Source organism: Balaenoptera acutorostrata, chromosome 12 (genome assembly GCF_949987535.1).
Source record: "Balaenoptera acutorostrata chromosome 12, mBalAcu1.1, whole genome shotgun sequence".
In the NCBI taxonomy this organism is placed as follows: Eukaryota; Metazoa; Chordata; class Mammalia; order Artiodactyla; family Balaenopteridae; genus Balaenoptera; species Balaenoptera acutorostrata.
Genome location: NC_080075.1, coordinates 82,062,247 through 82,084,044, shown reverse-complemented (window position 1 = coordinate 82,084,044; position 21,798 = coordinate 82,062,247). Strand labels below are relative to the sequence as shown.

The 21,798-nt window shown below is 47.9% G+C and overlaps 1 protein-coding gene across 2 annotated transcripts in view; it reads right to left on the bottom strand.

Annotated features, from left to right (window-relative positions):
- Positions 1-16,047, bottom strand: part of CYRIA (CYFIP related Rac1 interactor A) — a 108,091-nt gene extending 92,044 nt beyond the window's left edge. The window contains exon 1 of one of the 2 annotated variants that reach the window (XM_057558602.1): positions 15,926-16,047. The gene's annotated coding sequence lies outside the window, so the exon portion shown is untranslated. The remainder of the gene's footprint in view (positions 1-15,925) is intronic. The other variant, XM_057558603.1, reaches the window with a different exon arrangement.
- Positions 16,048-21,798: the final 5,751 nt, after the last annotated feature.

Here is a 21,798-nt window from a genome sequence, read left to right as displayed (position 1 = left end):
AAGCTCAATTTTCAACAGCTATTTTTTGTGGGGGGTGTCTGACAGCACTGGCACCCTGCGTGCTTTTTCATGGTAATTCACACTGCTGGTTTCCTACCCTGACCCATGCAAGGCCAACTTCTGACACCCTCCTCCTATTTTACCCACAGATGCTGTTTTCATACAGCACCCAAGGCCTTTCATATCCTGAGCAACTATCCTGGCCTTTTTCTTCCATTAGTGTAATATCAGCCAAAAAAACAATCAGCCCCATAGTGTTTAGGTGAACACATACATGTGTACATTTTTAAAGCATTGCACTGAACTGAAGAAACCAGACACTAATAAAAAAATCAGGAAAAGCAATTCTGAAAGCTGGAAGAAAGCCCAAACAGGCAGTCAGAGACATACCAGGAGAAGCAAAGTTTAGAAAAATTAAGTTGTGAATCAATGTTAGACTTCATCCAAACCTCTCACCGGTACCACATTGCTAACAGAGGTCCCTCACGGCCATGTAAGTAACACCTTGTAATTCGTACAGCGCTTTTTACTTGTTGGCAAAGCTTGTTATGTTCTAATATCCCTGGGAGGGAGGGCTGAAGATCAAGTCCTTTGGTGGGTGAGGAGATGAAGGTCCAGAAAGACTGTCACTTGCTTTACACAGGTCATTGACAGGTACAGAAGTAACTCTCCATCCTTTAAAAATCAGGTACTGTGACTTTTTATTTCCCCACCTTTAAATCTTTGCAACATGCACTTGCAGCCAGGTCATTCAAGGGATCTTATTCCATGTGCTTTGAAGTATGGTTTTTCATAAGGGCTGTGCTGATCTGTGTCTATACAAGCATCCAGCTCAGTGCCTGTGCACAGCCCATCGTCAAAAGAGAGTTGTTGAATAATGGCAAGACAAATCTTTGCTTTTTCCTTTTTTTATTTTTAAACCAACCCATCACCTGACACACCAGTGGAAAAGGAATCACCTCCCTCCCCATCTCTCCTTAATGGACACTCCATCATTTTATAACTATGTCATACACACTTTGACACACACATACCTCTGGCTGGGAACCCAGTTTCATCACTGCCTTGTTGAAATGCCCTAATGGCTTCCCAAGGACTTCAGAATGTTTTCCAGCCTCAAGATCCACGAACTGCTACCCCTTCCCCCAGGGCTCCGACCCTACTGAGCTACTTGGACCAAGTGCTCTGAGTTGGGACAGAAGGTGTGAGCCTCCATTTGTCCTGAGGATGCAGGATTCGGATTGGGAGCAGATATGAAGGCGGGAGCTGACAGCCAGAGGAGGTCTCTGACCTTGACGAGTCACACGGGAGGTCAAACGTGTCTGCTCAGCCCTCTTCCCGTCCCTGCTTTAGCTGATCTGCATTTCCTAGGCTCTTTCCCTGCCTCAGAAGAAGCACAGTCCTCTGAGACCAGTATTCAGCTCTGCGAGGGAAACTCCCCACCAGGGAGAACACTCTTTTCTTTCCTGAAAGGTCTCTAGAGACAAGGCCTTCCAGGTCCCTCTGAGTCAGCAAAGTGGTGAGTGGAAAGTCCTGGCTGGACTCCCGACACACTGAGGGTTTCCCGAGAGCTCCTTGCTACGGCCTGTGGCCACTCTTTTGTAAACACTGATCCCCAGCAGGGATCCCGGCAGCCCCCCTAATGCCGGGCTTTCGGGTGAAGCCCTCTTCCCCCCCCCCACCCTCCCGATCCAGTTAACACCCTGCTCACCACAGCTTCCACTTCCAGCTTTCTCCTGGCCCCTCATTCTTTCCCTAGCAACCCTTTGAAGGCTGTCCAAAAAGGAACTTGCTAATTGGAGTTTAGAAGTGGCATGCCTTCAAACTCCCCATGTTATCAAAAGAATCGCAAATAAACTTTCATTAACATTCTTGGCTTAAAAAAAAAAAGAAAATGGAAAAGAATATATTAAAAAAAAGAATGTATATATATATGTATAATTGAATCACTTTGCCGTACAGCAGAAAATAACATTGCAAATCTACTACACTTCAATAAAAAAAGTTTTAAACTGAAAAAAAAAAAAAAAGAAAAAAAAAAAAAAAAGGAGCAGACTTATCATAAATGCTGCACTCTCCCGCCACTCCAGGCCTGGCGCAAGGTGCTGCGGATGTGAAAACTACGGGTATGCAAGGCCTTCCCTCCAGGGTGCACAGGCCAGTGTGAGGACAGACCAGCGGAAAAGGAGGCTGCAGACATACAGCAAAGGTTCTCAGTCGGAAGCAGCAGGAGAGCACTGAAGTCACTGGCCAGCCCTTGGCTGTGTCCCCGACCTCCCCACCTGCCACTTGTCCACTCAACCACAGCCCTGGCCTCCGTGCTGCTCCTCCCCGGGCCAGGTTTTGAGGTTTTGCACTTGCCGACTCTCCGCCTGGAACACGTTTCCCCCAGCGAGCTGTGTGGTTCACCCTCTCACTCCCTGCAGGCCTTCCCCCCACTGTCATCCTCTCTGAGAACTTCCCTGACCACCCAACCTAAAATAGCAACTCTTTCCCCCCAGAGTCCGTCCCCACACCCCTCACTCTGTACACCCATCTCTGCTTCATCTTCCTTCATCAACACGTGACTGTCTAACATCATCTCCATTTTACTTGATTATATGTCTATGGTCCATCTTTCCCTGATAGATTATAAACTCCATGGGGGCAGGGGGTTTGTCTGTTTGGTTCACTGCTGACTCTCCAGATACTGACCCAGAGAAGTGCCTGACTCATTGTGGGTGCTCAACAAATATATGTTGAATAAGTGGCTGGATGATGGATGGATGGATGAATGAATGGATGGATGGATGAATTTGATGGGGAGTTGGGGGAGGTTTCCAGGAGAATGTAACACCAGAAGTAAATTTCAGAGAATCTGTCTGGGTAAGGAAAGAGCATCTTGGAAAGAGCATGCATAGCTCGTGTGTGATCCTGGGGAAATCACATTACCGCGGTCTCTTCTGTAATATGAAGCTAATGCATAACATTGGTAAGTCTGTGATGAGCCATGGAACTAGAACAGGAGTTGGGGCCAGCTCACATAAGCCAAGGATGGTCCAGGCTGATGCAAGATGGGAAAAGACAAGAGGAACCATGCCTTTCTCCACAACCACCAGATCGGGTTCTGACCGCAGCAGACAGAGACAATGAGGCAGAAAGCTGGGTGGGTCCGTTGGACTCCATTTCATGATTCCACAAGGGGTGCTTCGGTCCTCAGCCAAAGGCAAAATCCCAAGCCCCCGAAAGAACCATACTCTGAATTGTTAATTCACAAAGCAAGCCACAATCTTCCATGTGCTGTCTGTCTTCAGGTAAACAATTACATCTCTCTGAGACTTAGTTTTGACCTCTATAAAATAAAGTCCACAACATCTCCCATTCAATGAAACATGAAAGTTTCTAGAACAGTGTCTGGCACTTGAGGAGTGCATGGCAAAAGTTTGTTATATGGAATATATTATTTGCATGAAGTTCACATTATGGGAGGGAGAACCTTAGGATTCCATGCTGGAAGGAGGCAAAGAACTCCAGCTACGATTGCATTTTCTGAGGCTTAAGTAGAACCATGGCAGGAAAAAAAAAAGATTTGATTTTCCTAAAAAAAAAAAACTGTGGCCTGGAAGCAGTGTGAACTATGTGGTGTGGGAAAGTGTAGGGCTTTGAGAGCCAGACAGACTTGACTCAAAATCCTGGTGCCCCATTTTCAATCCTATGTCCTTAAAGCAAGTTTTTAAAACTGTCTTAGCTTCAGTCTTTATCTGCAAAAGAGAAAGAAATATATCTACCTTGCAAGGTTGTCTGTAGGGTGAGGGATGTATACAAACAGACTAGCAAAAGAGAACTGATAGGTATTAAAGGCATGTTGAAGATCACAATTCATTGTCATGAACATAACTGAAAATGTGGTATACTTTGAAAAATTAGGGGTCATGTTGGTATTGGGTAACCTGTAAATAACTATGTAGAAAAAAATAACTCAAGCGCATATACTACGAAATAGCCAGCACACTGTTGCTATTTTAGCTGATAAGAGCGACTCAAATCATTTCCTGAATTTGAGGTGGAACAGATACATCTGCACAACCCACAGCCTTACTAGCGGATTACCGAGTGGACAGCGTGAAAGGGGCCTTCACACACAGGTGGTTTGAAAGGAGGAAACAATAGGGGAGATGCACAGAGCATTTCATCCCCACCAGCAGGAACTTGCACACTCGCCCCCAGTCACGTGGGAGGAAGCCCCCCATTTGCACACACGGACAAGAGAGTTCTCGGCCACGGCAACCGCAGGCCAGGAAACTGAGGCGCAGAGAGAGACAGGATTACAGAAGGTTAGGTGGGTCAGTGAGAGGCCTCAGCTCCCAGGGGGCTCCCTGGACAGTGTGCTGCCCACCACCCCAGAGGTCTCCTTCATCCTCGGGAGCGTAGCAGGCAAACCATGCAAGGACCCTCAACGCCCTTCTTCTATCCCGCCTCCTCCCTCCGCTCCAGCCTCCCGACTCTGCTAAGCCCGGCCTGGGTTTGGCCTGGAAGGGTCCAGACCAGGAGACGGGCCCGGCGCCTGTCACAGGGCGAAGGCAGCTCAAACGGTTTCTCTTCTGTGTTTCTCTTTCTCCTTCCATTCCTTTCCACTTTCATCATCCTTTCCTACCTTCCCCCACCCGGCTGTCAAATGCAACTGACCGTATCCCTAGTCCTTTATTTTTTAAAACCCATATTAGGCTTTTCTCTTGTTTATCTTTACTTTTAAAGTCTTATGCTCAAATGACTTATGTCTTTTCAAATATGTATAAAATCAGCTTTGACAGGGTTCTGGGTTTCCAAAGCAGAAGGATTAGATATTTCTCCCTAAGAAAACATAATTTAGTTGTTTCCTGCCAGTTAACCTCCGAATTGCCTTTGTCGGTGGTCACTGGTCTCTGAAAGATTAAAGGGCCTTCAGCCCCGCGGGAGCCGCTAGGTGGTCAGCTCCACTTGGAGCTACACAAAGGCCGGGGGTCGGGCTGCGGGGAGCCTCGACCAGACAACGCCAGACCCGGGCCTTGGCAGCGCCTCCCAGGATCTGAAAGGACCCCCAAATCCACGCACTCATACCTGCTCACACTCACACACACACCTACGCCGCACACACACCACACATCGTGCACACACCGACACACCGTGCACGCTCACACACCCACATAGCAGGCATACACCCACACCCACACGCTCACCCACGGGAGTCCAGGCCTCACTAATTTATAGGGACCAGGAACCCCGACAGGTGCCCTCCTCTCAATGTGCCCCTGGTGTTAACCAGATTTACCGCTCCCCGGAGGGTCCCACAGCCTGTGTGAACTGAAGGACCTCAGGATCCTAAATGTCAAGATCACTTCTCCACCGTGGAAACCCACGTCCAAGGTCAGGGGCCCAGTTCCTATCATGAGTTACTGCTAAGTGAACATCTCCGGGGTGGGCAGGGCAGGGGCTCTGAGAGAGACAGAATCACCAACTTTTTAAACCTCGTTAGATTCTCCAGAAACTTTCAACCCGGCAAAAGTCAGAATTATGATACGTTAAGAGTAAATTACAAAGAGAAAGAAAGAGAGAGAGAGAGAGGGAGGGAGGGCGGAGGGAGGGAGGGCGGGAGGGAGGAAGGAATGAAGGAAGGGAGGAAGGGAGAAAATGAGAGGGAGGTAGGTGGGTCCCCAACGCCCTTTACCTAAATGCGCTACGTGCCAACCCCTCGCCCACACAGGCCACGGCAGGGACCTATTCCGTCTCCTCGGGCAGAACTTGCACTGGTCCTGTGCTCTGCACCTGGCAACTCCCACTCTCCTTCCCAACACCCCCTCAGCAGTGCCTAGCATGGCCTTGACCATAGCCCCAGGGCAACCCTCGGCGCTGGCCATCACCAGCAGGGCAGTTTCACCTGCAGTGCTTCGTTAAACATCCTGTGAGCCCTCCCTGGGCATCAGGGGAGGTGCTGGGGCCATAGTGAATCCCACACAAACCAGCCTACAGTGTCAGAGGGTCGTGCTGTGAGAGCAGGAGAAAGGAAAGACCTGGGGGAGACCAACGAAGAGCACGCGGAAGCTGTTCACCGCCCTCCGGTCTGGCTGGAGGCCAGATGGATGGAAGCTGCGAGAATGCAGCCAGGGGGGCAGCTCAGCGCTTCTCACTCGCTTTGGGGGCCCCAGCCTCTACTCCTAGACTCTCAGAGACAGAGAGAGAGAGAAAGAATTAAATGACTTCAAAACGGAGTTCCTAGAGCCCAGAGAAGGGAGGCAGCATGCCCAAATCACTCAACAAGTCAAGAACAGACCCAAGATAAGAACCAAGACCTTCTCACGCCTACTCGGGCCTTTTTACTTCCTCATGTTCGCTATCCAAGCCCTGCTTCCTCCTCACAAGGCTAAAATGATGAGTAGGATTTAAAAATTCCCTTCTACCTTCCCCCCCAAAGGCCAGTTGTGAAACTTGATTATAAGCCACGCTAGATCAAAAATTCCCAGCTTATTTTTAGTTCTATGGAATTTTTTAAAAAATACTTTTTCCCACTGAAACTTAGGAACCCATGCTTTTAAAAGGTTTTCTTACTGTTGTTTTTGTTTTGTTTTTGTGCCAAGCCTGCTCATTTAATTTATTTCCTATTATTTAAATTGAGGAAATAGAAAACTGGCCATGAAGGCTTTTGATGAGTACACGATGAACCATGTCACCCCAGCATTTGGTATCAGGTAGACATTGGGGGGGGGGTCCCTCTGGTGCCTCCCCAATGCCCCAATCCCAGGGGTGCTGTGAGTTCCTTTGGGCTTTTAGAAAGGGAGATTCACAAATGCTTCTTTGAAACCCCTTGCTCAGATGTGCTTCCAAATTCAGAATTTTTCAGATTTTAGAAAGGTAATATAGTACAGATAGCATGTTATATGTACCCCCAGCAGGGTCTGGAGCACTCATTCTTCTGATGAAAAACTTGTTCATCTGAGTGGGATAAATAAAAACTAAAAATAGTCTCATGTACCATCAGGCCAGCTTTTGCCTCCAAATGAGTTATGAAAAAAAAAACCAAACTGCATTTTCAGAGCATTTTGGATTTTGGACTTGAAAATAAGGGAATGTCAGAAAATAGCTTACGGCTCCATTGATTACTTCTGAAGGTACTCAAGGGCACAGATTTCAAACCTCAACAGTTCAGGGGGAAAAAAACATACACGTGCATTTACAAAATATAGGAAAGACAGGGTGGGAGATTGATCATACAGCAGGTGCAATGCTGGATGCCGACTGGAATTCTTATCCTTATTACACTCCAGTAAGCAACACAGCCAGGTTCATTTCAAGTTTAAAATGAAGGCTTACGAGCTAGAAATATAGGTCCAGAAGAGTGGATTTGGGGGGCTTTGTCGGGGCAATTCCAGAATGCGTCTATCAGAGAAAGAAGTTCCCTGTTGTTTCCAACTTAAAACAACAAATAAAACGGAGCCTCAAGGAAGTAGATCGAGAACTTTTCAAACACATTTTCTTAAAAGATCAGGCGAAAAGGGAGACTGACAATGTTTAATTCACTTACAGGCACACCTCGGAGATAATGTGGGTTCGTTTTCAGATCACCGCAATAAAGCGAGTCACATGAATTGGTTTCCCAGTGCATATAAAAGTTATGTTTATACTAAACTGTAGACTATTAAGTGTGCAAGAGCACTGCGTCTAAAAATGTACATACCTTAATTTTTTTAATTTAAATTTTATTGCTAAAAAATGCTAACCATCATCTGAGTCTTCAGCAAGTTACAGTAGTCAAATCAAAGATCATGGATCACAGATGACCAAAAAAAATATAATAAAAATGAAAAAGCTTGAAATATTGCCACAATTACCAAAATGTGACACGGAGACATGAAGTGAGCAAGTTCTGTTGGAAAAATGGCTCAGACTTGATCGACCGAGGCTTGCCACAAACTTTCAATTTGTAAAAAAACGCAATATCTGGGAAGTGCAGTAAAATGAGGTATGCCTGTATTCTTTGCAATATTCCTGGACCACAAATATTATTAACTTCAGTTCAAAAATTAGAAAACTCAGTAAGCCTAAGACATCTGCCCAAGGGAAAAGCCAGGATTCCACCCAGGTCTGTGGGCTTCAGATGCACACTCACCCTGCAGCCCTGGGATGTTCTCACGGAACTTCTAGGTGCACATTTCACCTCTCTGGATCTCAAAGAGTTGGCATCCTCTTTCCTAGGGTGGGTGGTAAGGAGAGACCACGCTTTGAAAGCACACAGACATGGTTTCAGGTGGCAGCTGTGCAACCTTCCTAATGATGTGACATTATGCAAGTTTCTTAACACCTGTGGACCTCAGTTTCCCCATCCACAGAATGGGGATATCTGTTTCTAAAGCTCTTTAGGGGATTGCTAAAAGTGGATATTAAATTTTCATTATTCAGAAGGGTTTTCTGCCACCCACATTTTACACAAGGAAACACAAGACTCAAAGAGATGGCATAACTTGCGAAAGCCCAGGCTGCTTTGAGCGGGTTTTCTCTGTCTCTCTACTCCAGGTGCCAGGCATCCGGCCTCACCGTTGCTACTGGAAGAGCCTGAGTTTGGATGCCACTGGGAATGAGAGAGCTTGATGGTGTGTTGAGATAGTTGTGTGTCTGGCACTGTTCCTCACGGTCCTAAAACGATGATGCATTTTAATTTATTCTAAAACCCGGAAATCATCAAACCAAATGATTTTTTAAAACAGACATTAACTTAAAACAGAAGGGCATTCTGCAGTGACCAAAGCGTCTCTGAGTTCAGCCCTCCACATCCCAGGCGGTGGAGACCCTGGAACATGGGAGTGAGCTGGTGACGGTCCTTCCCACCACTGCTGAGCTCCTGCATCCCTCCTGGCTCTCCCTTTTGTCAACAGCCTTGACTTTCAACTATTTATCTGGATGCTCCAACAGACTTGGCTCCCTTTCTACGAGGGGGCGCAAGGTTTCTCTGTTCTTTGAAAACACCCTCGGCTCTCCCCATCCCAGCTCTGTCTCTGAAACCTTGCTGACTAAGGCTGCCAGGTTTTGCTTCTTCACCTGTCACTTTGGGACAGAAGCCCAAGGGTTTATTAGAATCATCGGCTAGGTGTTGGAAGCACCCTTCTAAGTCACCAAATCCAACCTTCCCACATTACCTACAGTGAAAGTGAAGTACGGTGGTCTCCTCTTATCCTCAGGGGATACGTTCCAAGACCGCCAGTGGAAACTACAGATAGTACTGAACCTTACATATACTATGGTTTTTCCTATACACACATGCCTATGATAAAGTTTAATTTATAAATTAGTCACAGTCAGAGATAACACCAGTAACTAATAAAAAATAGACCCGTTATAACAATACGCTGTAATAAAAGTTATGTAAATGTGGCCTCTCTAAGTATCTTATTGTATAAATTTAATGCCTTTTCCATCTTAACTAAACATTCCTTATGTAGCCGTGACTTTTGCCGTATGAGGTGTGACAGCAAAATTAGCATGAATTTCTTACTCTAGATCTTACCAACCTCAGCAAAGTTTTTTTTTCTTTCTTTATTAAGTTGAGAATTTTCACCTTTTCACTGAAAGGAAGCACTTTCCGGCTTCTCTTCGGCGCATCCAAATTGCCAGCGTCACCACTCTTGCCCATTATTAAGTAAAATAAGGGTTCCCTGAACCCAAGCAATGTGATACCGCCACAGTCTATCTGATAACCAAGACGGGTGCTAAGTGACTCACAGGAGGGATACGCTGGACAAAGGGATGATTCACATCCCAGGGGGGACGGAGCGGGAAGGTGCTCGATTTCATCACGCCCCTCAGAACGGTGCACAGTTTAAAACTGACGAGTTGTTTATTTTTGGAATTTTCCACTTCATATTTTCAGACCGGAGTTGACCGTGGGTACGTGAAACCGCGGCGGTGGGGGGACTACCGTGTCTGCTCCTCCTCCTCCACGCAGGCAGCGAGGACGGGGCTGAGAGCAGAGCCGGCTTGTTCGCCCGTCCAGGCTTCTACTTTTCTCTTTCAGGCTTCCTCTCCCTGCAACGTGTCAGGTGCACCACAGACAACACCCACGGGGAGGGAGGGGGCGGTGTTGCCATAAGAGGTGAAACAATGACTTCCCCCCTTCCTCCCCGCCCTCCGCACTCTCTCTGACACTCTCCAAGCTCCATTTTAGGTGTGTGTGTCCTGCCTGGAGTGAGAGCTACCTGAGGCCAGGGACAAAGCCATCTCCATCACTGTATTCCATCTAGCACAGCACAAGGCAAGAGCCTGTCCCGTACACATTTGCTAAGCAAATGAGTGAATGATCTCATTTTTATACTTGACCCATCATAAAACTGCAATTCAACTCTTTGGGGGCATCCCATTTCCCCAGTTTCATTTTTTTTTTTTTAAACATCTTTAGTGGAGTATAATTGCTTTACAATGTTGTGTTAGTTTCTGCTATATAACAAAGTGAATCAGCTATACCTATACATATATCCCCATATCCCCAGTTTCATTGTAAAGATTTAATTATCTATGCCATACAGAATTTTTATTCGAAAGTGAAGTCATTAAGTAAGCGGACACCAGACTCAGGCCCTGAGATAACTGCAGATAGAAACGGATCTGTCTGCAGAGCTAAGCTGGCCCAGGTAAGCATGTTGCTGGCAAACGTGGCACCGTTTTCAGGACGATGGGGCTCTCAGACCAGGGAAATCTGGCTTCTAAATTACCCAGGAAAGGCTAGGAGTGAGCCATTCTGTAATCGCTTTTCTACCTCCATCTTCCTAGACATGACTTACACTGACAGACGGAATCCCAACCACCCCTGCATCTGTAGGGCCACTGACCCACATTTTCTGACCTTCTTGCTTCTGTTCCTAGATCCTTGGGGTGCACCTGTCATGCTTTCCGTTCATACGTTCAGTTCTAAAATCAATTGAATTTATTTCAGCGACAAACTAGCAACCCATTCTTGGGCAAAGGAAGCTCTACTTTGAGCATCACCAAACATTTTTTCTGAACTCGTACATGCCAAACTCCTCTTCACCACTTCTAGGAATGAAGCCTCAGCCAACTGCCGAAAGCCTCGTTCATGCTGTGCTGAGAACAAAACCCTAATAAAGTCTCTAAATATTTACTATGGGTCCGAGTTTCAGCCCTGACCGGTTCCACCCCCATTAAAATCTGCTTGCATACTCCAAACACAATTATTTTAAGTCACTGACATGCCAGCCAAGGAGATGACAAGGCTGTGTACGCTAGCACGAAGAGCAAGTCGGGCCCAGTTTTAAATTCTGGCCCTGCCACTTACTAGCTGCCGGACTCTGTTGCAAGGGACCCTTCCCAGTTTCCTTTACTGTCAAAAGGGCATAATAATACTAATGTCACAGAGTTGCAGTGATGATTTGAGAAAATGTCTATCCATAGATAGGGTAACTTAAAAAAAATAACAGGAAGCTAAACATGCCCAGAATAAAAAACGTGAAGCATTCGTTTTAAAGTATTGTCTGACAGAGGAGCCAGAACATGCAATGGGGAAAGGTCACTCTCTTCAATAAATGGTGTTGGGAAAACGACAGCCACGTGCGAAAAGAACCAAACTGGGCCACTATCTTACACCATACACAAAAAGTAACTCAAAAAACAGATTGAATCCAAGACCTAAAACCATAAAACTTCTAGAAGAAAACATAGGTGGTAATCTCCTTGATGTCGGTCTTGGCAATGATTTTTTGGGATTTGACACCAAAAGCAAAGGAAACAAAAGCAAAAATAAGCAAGTGGGACTACATCAAATTAAAGTATTCTTAGAGTAACATGGTTTTGAAACTCAGGGTGTTTGTTGCCATTTCAAATCTGTTCCCCTTTGAGGAAATCAAAGTATTGCTGATTTGCAGTATCACCATGTTGTAGAACATTGTTTACCTGGTGAGAGATAACTCAAAGATTAACCAGCAGTGCTTAGAACCTGAGCATGGGCAATTTTTAACCTTCCCAGATAATGAATGGATCTCTGAAGGCCAGAATCAGTCCAAAGAGCTCCCCACCACGGTTCTAAGAGGACCCAGAGGCCCAGTAACTGAGAACTCTTTTCTAATCAATATAACTGAATAACAGCAAGTGTGAGGTGGGCACCATGCCAGACCCTATAAATACATAAGATCATTCACTTCCTAGAAGGCAAGTCTCATTATTGCCATTTTACAGATACAAGAACTGAGGCTCAGAGAGGTTAGATACTCCCTCAGGATCCCACACTTAGGACACAGTAGTAGTAGAGTTTGAGCTCATGGCTGGTTCCCAAAGTCCGCTTTCTTCCCAATCACCATGCTGCCTTGTCAGGTAATTCATGTAGCCTTTGCGAAAGGATTTTGACGAAGATGAAATAGGAGCCAGAGGCTACTATGAGTGGATGAGTCAAGACTCAGCAAGGGGACGTCCCTGGTGGCGCAGTGGATGGGAACCCACCTGCCAATGCAGGGGACATGGGTACGAGCTCTGGTCCGGGAAGAGCCCACGTGCCGCGGAACAACTAAGCGCACGCGCCACAACTACTGAGCCTGCGCTCTAGAGCCCGCGCGCCACAACTACTGAAGTCCGCGCGCCTAGAGCCCGTGCTCCGCAACCAGAGAAGCCACCGCCATGAGAAGCCCGCGCACCGCAACGAAGAGCAGCCCCCGCTCGCTGCAAATAGAGAAAGCCCGCGCGCAGCAACGAAGACCCGACGCAGCCAATAAATTAAAAAAAAAAAAAAAAAAACTCAGCAAGGAAGGCAGAGCTGGCTCCTGCCACATGCCTCTCTCCCGACACTGTTCACAGAGCTGAGGGGCTCGGGACTCATCACCCATCCCTGCAAGGGCCTGACCGAGGGCTTGCCAGGTGGGCGGTGCTAAGAGAGCTGTATTTCAGCCTCAAAGCACAGGCTGCCTGATTCAACCATAAAGGGGTGGGTGGCTGGTCAAGTCACCATCTCTGGGCTCCACATCTCCCTGCCTTTTCCCTGATCACACCACTTCTTCGATGGTATCATAAGGATCTCTTTTCATGACTATCTTTACCCCCAGACTACATTCTTTGAAAACAGGAATAGTGTTCATGTTTTTTAAATCCCCAGTTCCCCAAAGTGTTATTTGGTACAGAGTAGATGCTCAGTTAATGGAAGGCGCAAAAATAAAGAAATGGATTGATTCAGCATCAACTCTGGACAAGATGACTAGAGAATGCCTCTACTCCTGAGATTTTACAGCTTAATTATTCCTAAGTCAGTTCTTGATCTCTGGGCAGTGGTTTGGGGTCTCTTTAACACTGAGACCTCCCAACAGGAGGAGAACATTATGGGCCCTTCAGGCTTTCAACTTTGTAAAGCAATCCCTGTAAGCTACTCCATTCCATCCTACAAAAACAAGCAAATGTAACCATTCGGACAGATGCTATCAACCCCATTTGAAAGGTTGAAACTGAGGCCCATGTGAGTGAACTGACTGCCCCAGGGCTGGAATTTGACAATGAGGCTGTTGACTCCCAGGTTTTTTCATGCTACCATGGTGCTTTTCCAGCTCATTACTAACAGGCCTAGAGCACTGGCAATGTGAAGGGAGAAAGGGGAGGGATGGGAAAGAAAAGAGTGTGTAGTGAAGGGAAAAATAAAAGGGAAAAGGGGGGCAGCTTCTCTGGAGAGTGTGGCGGACGGCTGACCGTCCGTGACCCAGGGCCGGACAGCTCTGAACTCCTCGCCCAGGGCTGACTTGGGAAGGTCTCCTGGGCTCTCGGTGTCCCTGACTCACCCGGCTGCATCTAAGCCCTGAGAGTAAAAGCAAACTGAACGCTTCTGGGTGCTGAGCATAAACAGGAAGTCACAAGTGCCTTGACTCTCCTCCCAACTTGAGTCCCCAACAGCAGGGTCAAGGGTGCACGAGGGACCTGACAGGCCGCTCTCTGGCAGTGGCCTCCATGGGAGTCCAGCGGGGAAACTGGGGAAAGCCCTTCAATGAGTCTCCCAGCACATGGGTTTAGGGGGCTTTGTTGGTCCTCTGGGAGCAGGACCCGGAAGCCCTCGGGGTGGCCAGGCAGCGAGCTGGGCTTTTGCGCACCAGCTCCATCACTTTTCCACCCATTCAACAAAATCTCAGTGCCGACTATGTGCTAAAAGCAGAGTGACCTGAGGGAAGTAGCTCACTCTGAGCTTAGTTTTGTCATCTGCAAAGTGCGGACGGCCCCTACCCCACAGAGCTGCCTTGAAGATGAAAGGAAATAACATTAGCGGGCTTCTCCATCACACTTGGGTCTATTATTAGCACCGAGGCAGCGTGCTACCCGCTGTGTGCCTGAGACTGTGATGCCTCCGCCGCCCTCCCAGAGCTGGGGCCAGGAGGGAGTGTGGCCAGGTCTGTCCCCACCTCTTTCCCCTACTCTCCTCTCACAGGAGCCCGGGGCCAGGAAAAGGTGAAGTTCTGCCAGCCCCCAGCCTGGGCCCAGGGCCCATGTTTATGACTGTTTATTTCAGAGCAAATAGAAAGGAGAAATTAGAGCCATAAAAGACAGAACAACAGACCAATAAAAACCAGCTTCCAGAAGAGTCAGAAGAAGGAAGAGAGGCAAAACTGTCACCATAGCAACACAAGACAGTCAGAAGCAGGCAGGAAAAACAGCCCCTGCTCTGCCCCCTCTCTTCACAGCAAAGCAAGCCCTCGGACCCCCTTCGGGGCTCAGTGAAAGCCAACGACCCACCCTAAAGCTCTGGCCCCCGGGCCCAGGCGCCCAGCCTGACCTGGCTAACAGCCACCCTCCTCATGCTGGCCCAGCACACGTCCCAGCCCTTCGTGGTCCCAGCCCAGCTTTCTGTGCCCTGGGGACACAGCGCTGTGCAGATGGCCCAGGCCCAACCAGAGTGATGGTGACCAGCGAAAGAGGGGAAAAGTTTCTAACAGGGAAAGGAAGGAAGGCCAAAGGGCTGGGGGGGAGACCGAGGCCCTGAATCCCAGCTCCACTACTCTGCCCTGGGTTCCCCGGGGAGCAGGCAGCCGGGAAAGAAGGGCATGGGAGGGGAGGCCAGGGCCAGGATGGTGGCCCGTCAGTGCTGGACCCTGCACTCCCACACAGCAGGGGCGGGATTCTGGGGAACTGGGGGTGGGGTCGGCAAAGAGCTTTGGAGGTCTTAAATGACAAAAGCTCTTGGTCCTGGTCTCTGGGGGCACTGGTCAGCAAGTCAGGGCAGCTTGGAGGAGGACCCAGGGACCCGCTGGCCCGTTTTGCCAGAGACCTGTCGGTCCTTCGACTGGCAGGCAAGACAGGTGTCTCCACCAAATAGCCTGGCTGGCCCGGAATCAGCCTTTTGGGAAGTGGGTCAAATTGTTCCCAAAGCTCAGGATCCCTAAAGTGCCTTTCTTCAGACTGGGATTCTGAGATGGAGGAGAGTGACGGCAAGGAGGCCTGGGTCCGGGGCACAGCAGCTGGCTGGCTGGCTAGGAAGAGTCCCTGGCAGGTGGCAGCAGAAGAGTCCAGGTGTGCAGGCCCTAGGGACGGGGGCCATCTCTGCCTCTGGGGCTGTAGAGAGTGCTGGGGAGCCGGGCCTCTGGTGGTGGGCATGGGGAAGCAGAGTCGGGGGTCTTCTGGAAGAATGGCTTTGGAGCTGAAGATACCTGGCGTTGGGGGTTGGGGGAGGAGGCTGAGTGGTTGAGGGGCGAGGGAGGTGCCCTGGAACACAAGCAGGAGGCTGTCCTCGGGAGAAGGGGCAGTGGGGCGCCTAGTCGGACATCTGGACGGCGACCGCTGCAGAAGGGCGAAGGGACTGGGTCCTCGGCTCTCCCTCCCGCCCTCCCCCGAAGGCTGCGTCCGGAGCCGGGGAAGGATGGCAGTGTTCGCCGGGCGCCTCCCGAGCCCGCTTCCCTGCAGGTCCCCGGCCGCGCTCCCCGCCGCGCCCCCGCCGGGCCCGCGCCCCGCTCACCACGAGCCGCCGCCGCCCTGCTCGGCCGCCGGTCCGCCGCTGCCCCAGCCGCCGCCGCCGCTGTGGACGCCTCTCCCGCGGCCGCCGCAGCCTGCGAGACGGCCCCGGAGCCCCGCCCCGCCCCGCCTCGCCTCGCCCCGCCCCGCCCCGCCTCCAGCCCCGCCCGCTGCGGCCGCCCCGCCCCGGCCCCCGGGGAGCCCCACCCCCGCCGTCACCAGGCAGGGTCCCCAGACCCGCGCCAGATCCCTCGTGCTGACCATCTACGCACGCAGAAACCCCTGCCCTTTTCTAGGCCTTGGCCGCTGGCTTTGCCCTCCAGGAGGAAGCCCGGATGTGCCCCTGCTGCTTCTACACACGGAATCCCTCCGTACCCACCATTCCTCTAAAAAAAAAAAAAAAGACGGGAGAAAGGCCCTTTGATCCATCCCTGGACGCACACCCGCCCTCAAATTACTGCTCATGCACCCAGTCAGACCATCCCAACCTCCACCCCACTCCCTAATTAGTCTGCTCCTGAACCCAGCTTTCCGCCCTGTCCTCCCCGCACATACTATTAACAGATTCCCAGCCCTGGGGGCCGCCGTTATCTGATGGGACCACCAAAAAAAGTTTTTGCAAATACTTACTCCAAAAAATGTAACTACCCTTAAGAGCAAGTCTGCAAAAACACTTGAAAAAATTCTATGATGCAAGGGAAAGTAGGGGATTACAATGTCATTGTCATGATCATTGTTTTAAAACATCTGCCATTAGAGAGAGAGATTCAGGAAACCAGAGAGGGCTGCGCAGTGCCAAACAGGTTGTGAGTCAGAGCTCCTGTTGAGGGGGCCCTTCTGCAGGCCCAGGCCTCTCCTGCTTCCTTTCCCAGTCAATCATGAAACTTTATCAAACCCCTACAATGGGCCAAGCCACATGCTGGGGGCTGTGTCAGTTGCTGCAGGAATGTGCGGGTTGCGACATAAGGCGCCCAGGTCCTGGAGTGCAGAAAGCTTCAGGAGACCTTGGCCAAGTCCTTTTACTTTCTGAGCTCCAGGGTCCCCATGCAGGACTTGAGGCCATCCCAGCCTCCTCCAGACTCTGACAATCAGTCCGAAGAGCTTCCACGAGCTTCTCAGTGCAGCTCATGCTCTGAGTTTTGGCAAGAATTCAGACAAGGGCCAGGAGGGCATGGTCTAGTTAGAATGAAATAGTCTCCCAATGGGTAGAGGTCTTTCGGGTCAGAATGAACACGTCCCCATTTTTTATTTGTGTCAATTAAGGTGCCTGGACCTGGACCAGACCCTGTTGTCAATCCCCACAAAGACGATCCATTTTTTTCTTTGGGTGCCTCTATGGGAAAATCCTTCTTGCTACACCGCCATACATGATAAAGATTACAGTGAAACTAAACTGTCAATGAGGGGGCAAGCAGGTTGAGATTAAATTTCAGTGGTTCTTATTCACAATATACATTTTTTAAAATGAACCTTAATGTCTTAATTAAACTAAATTTAAACCAAACTGTTCTAATATCAAGGACATCCTTGTCACGTATTTATTTTTTTTAAAGAGATGTCTTGAGCTTGGACAAAGTGCCAGGTACAGTGCTAAATGATGGAATCAGGACACATGTCCCTGGCCTGAGGAGTAGACAAAGTGGTTGCCAGCCCAGTTTATGACAAGGCAGAATAGGAAACAGGCGAAAATAGAGGTATTTGCTCTGTGGGCTCAGGACAAGAAGGAGTTCATTGTGATTGGGGAAAATTGGGTTCAGATCCTTTTCAGCTGAACCTTGAGGGATGATTAGACTTCAGTAGGCAGGAAATGGGGTCAAGGGCACTCCAGGTAGAGGGACAAAGGAGACGCTCAGGTGGGAAGAGGTCCGGTGTGGTCACAGTACCAAGGGCTGGACAAAGTGAGGCTGAGAGTAGAGCCCCTGAAGAGCAGCCTGAGAAGGCTGCACTTGATCCTGGGAGCTCCCGGGACCGGGCAACCTTGACTGGAGCCAGAAATAAAGAGACTGACAGGGGGCTGGAGGAAGAAAAGGAGGCAGCAGTGAGAATGATCAGGAGAGAACTACCATCATGAACCAGGGGCTGAGCGCTGCCCTCCATGGACCAGGTTCCGCTCCTTCACCTTTGGAAACACATTCTCTGAAGCATCTGCAATGCTGAGAATGATACTTGGCACAAACTGGTACGCGATAATATTTATTGAATGAACAATAAGGTTGCAAATGATGGGCATCCCCTCTGGAGACAAAACAACAAGGGCTGATCCCATCCAGGGCTCCTCTCCATCCACTGAGATCCATCCTAGGACAGGTGGAACATTCCTTCTAAATCCCTGGGCAAGTTAGATTTCCCTTTCTCAGCATAGCTCCTCTTCTTCCTTCGAAAGACATTTCTGCTTCTGAACCTTTGCTCATGTGTATAAATATATACGTACCTCGGATGTCTCCCTCCTCCATCTCCAGCTATTAAAGACCGCTGGTTCCAATGCTAATGATGCCTTCAGGACAGTGGTGGACTATAGGCTCACACTTCTTTCTTCTGAATTCCTATAAAGTTGACAATCTGAGCCACTTACTCCTCAATTCATCACATATGCAAGTTTCCTGAGGACAAGGACCTTATCTGAGACACAGATAAAACCCCCATTTTATTTGGAGTCAAAGCTGAGCATAAATTCTGATTCTGTCACTCACTAGCTGTGTGAACCCAAGTTACTTAGGCCTTTAGAGTTTCAGTTTTCTCACTTCTAAAATTAGAATAATAAAACTTACCTCAGAAGGTTGATGTGAGGGCTGATGTCAACTCTTTGTAGCTGTGAAAGAAAGAATAGTTGTGTGTGTGTGTGTGTGTGTGTGTGTGTGTGTGTGTGTGTGTGTGTGTGTTGCCTCCTAGTGCCTTGAATAATGCTGGCCATACAGTAAGTGCTCATTTCAGACTTGGTGGTTGGTGGGTGGATTCACAGATGAGGACTTGGAGTGGAGGCTGAACCCCCACAGTGCTCTCTGCTTGCTACTCCACGGGAAGGAGTCTTTATTTTGCCCTCCCACTTCACTTGGTTCCCCAGGAATTATATAGTGCTTTCCCTCTGGCATTACTATAATGGCTTCCAAAGGTGGTGGGTTTTCTTGCCAATTACAGGCCAGGGTTCCTTTATGTAGCTAAGGGTTTCTACGGAAACATGGCCCAGACTTCAGAGGGAGCATAATAGATTTGATTATGAATATTGAGCCAATTTTCATCGCTGACACACTGCACACTTCCTTGTTGCAAAAAATCACAGCCCAGACTATGTAGAGAAACCTGGTAATGGCTAAAAATCCTTGCCTGTGTCTGAATTGGAGCCTATGACTTAACACAGTTGAATTCATCACTTTTTAAATCACTGAGCGTGTCAGGCTCTCTCAGACCTCCCTTTCTTTGCACATGGTTCTCCTCTGCCTTAAATGACCTTCCATCCTGGTTCATTCACTGAGTTTCTATTCAGTTTTACAATCCTGGTTCTAAAGCAACCCCTCTGTAATGCCTCCTTCAACTCTCCAAGGCCAAGTCAAATGTTCTTTCTTGTGGGCTTTCATGGTATTGCATTCATACCTTCATCATATCACTCATAAAGCTGTGTGGATCTGATAAATTTATATGTGGTTGATTTTTGTTATTCCCAGTACCTATGTTCTATGAAGTCACCACAAACTCTGACCTAGCAAATACTGAACCATTGCTCCTAGGGGAAATTCAAGGTTAGGTTCCTGTGAGCTTGTGGTGATAACATTTTCATCAATTCATCGGTATATAACCTTGTTTTATGTGTGTTTCTGCTTAAAAACATCTATTTAATATATACTGTTGACTCATTCATTGAACTCACAGCCAACAGCACTGTAACTGATGCTTGAATGAAGCTTGTCTAACACACATATTTTCTCCGTAAGGCATGTCACAGCCTCACACTTAGGAACACTAGACGGCACTTGAGCGCTATGCTTGGGGACCATCTTAGACAGTGAAATCACCAACAAAAAGCACAAAAATGTGAAAAACATGGTACTACGTAGACCACAAAAAGAGCACTTGTTTACAGTATGAGAGCTGAAATAAGAAGGCAGAACTTTGCCTTAGTCAACCTCAGCTAGGAACATGCTCTTCGGTGACTCAAACTTTCGCTGCTTGGTGCATGTTGACAAGTGACACAGAAGTACCAAGAGCAGTGATTTTGAGGTCAGCAAGTAGGGAAATTCACAATACAGAATCCACAAATCATGAACGTAGGCTGTATGTGTCTCCAGACTAGACTATAAACTCTGCATCCAGAATCTCTGTCTTATTGGTTTTTCTATCTTTCCAGCACCTCAAAGAGCTCCTGCTACATTAAAAAATTGAAGCATAATAAATGCCAGTTGAATGAATGAAACATTCAATCCATTTCTTTAGAGATTTTCCCAACCATTTATAAACTTATATTAATAAAGCAGCAAAATGTCTCGAGTCTTCTCCCATATGAATGTCAAGGACCTGATTAGGTTCCTGTCAGTTACTTGAGAATAGTCCTGCCTTCAAATGTAAGGAACATTCCAAATGAAGTGGATCCCTCATGTGTGGCATATTTGGATGATACAGATATTGACCTCTAAGATGGGTAAAATGTTATAAACAACGCCATCCACCAATCCCCCACAAAATGAGAAGGAACAATACATTCTCAGGGTCTGGAAAAATAGTGTCAAATGATGGTCAAGAACGGAGAAAAATTACATAGTTCAGAAACTGAAAGGGAGCACAGAGATGAAGTACAGAGTGATAATAGGGAAAGAAAATGGACACCTGGAGGCAGGGAGGCACGAGGGCCATGCAGGAGTTTCGCAGTGAGGTCAGGTTTAAATCTGCTCTCGTCTCCTCCACTTATGACACCATGACTTTGGGCAGAACTTCCCCCTTCCTTGTTTCTCACGTATATAACATGGGGAGGATGATAGGACTTACCATAAAGGATTGTTTATGCAACTGATACTTACTGAGTGTCTACTGGGTGCCAGATAGAAACATGAGTGAGATAATGAATGTGCAGACAGTGAATGAGTACCTAGCACAGTGCCTGGTTAACCCAGCTAGCAAATTTTAAAAGTGATTTTAATTCTTTGCATGATAAACTTATTTCTGCTTTCATTCTCTCTTACTTCTCGCTCTGATTTGCAAGAATATATGACTTCCATTCTCTTCTAAGTCCAAACCCTTTGATACTCTTCCATAGGTCAGTTGATCTCTATCTTTAACTGACCAGGTAAATCCAGAAATTGCTGATAGCATCAAGTTTTGGCACCTTTGACCAAATGAGTCAGCCCGTCTAGGGGACTCAACCTCACCCTGCAAAGCTCACACCATCTCCAAAATCACCACCAACAAAGTAATGACACGTGTAAGAGGGCCTTTGAGCAAAGGCTGAGAGCATTTTATAGGCGTAACCAAGTCATCCGTGCAGCATCATAAACAGTTAAGTAGGGGTCACTTCTGACCATACTCATTTTATAGCCAGGGAAATTAAGACTTGATGGAACTTGTTCAAGGCATCAGCTGAGTCCTGGCCACAGCCATGAGAATAAAACATAGGTGTCGTGGATTACAGTTTAGGACCAAGCCTTGAATTCCTTGGACAACCAGATTTCCCTTTTCTTTACAAATAGTTTCTTTTCTTTGCAGGAAATATATCAGCGAGCAAGTAGACAGGTTGATTCAGACATAGACCAGGATTCTCTCTCTTGCTATCAGAGATTGCGTCAGAGGTAGGGAGCTAAAAACACAGCTGGGTACTAGAACCATGTTAAAATTCCCACCAGACAGAATGGTTGACCCTACAGAGTTTCTTTACAAGCCCTGATAGCAATATAT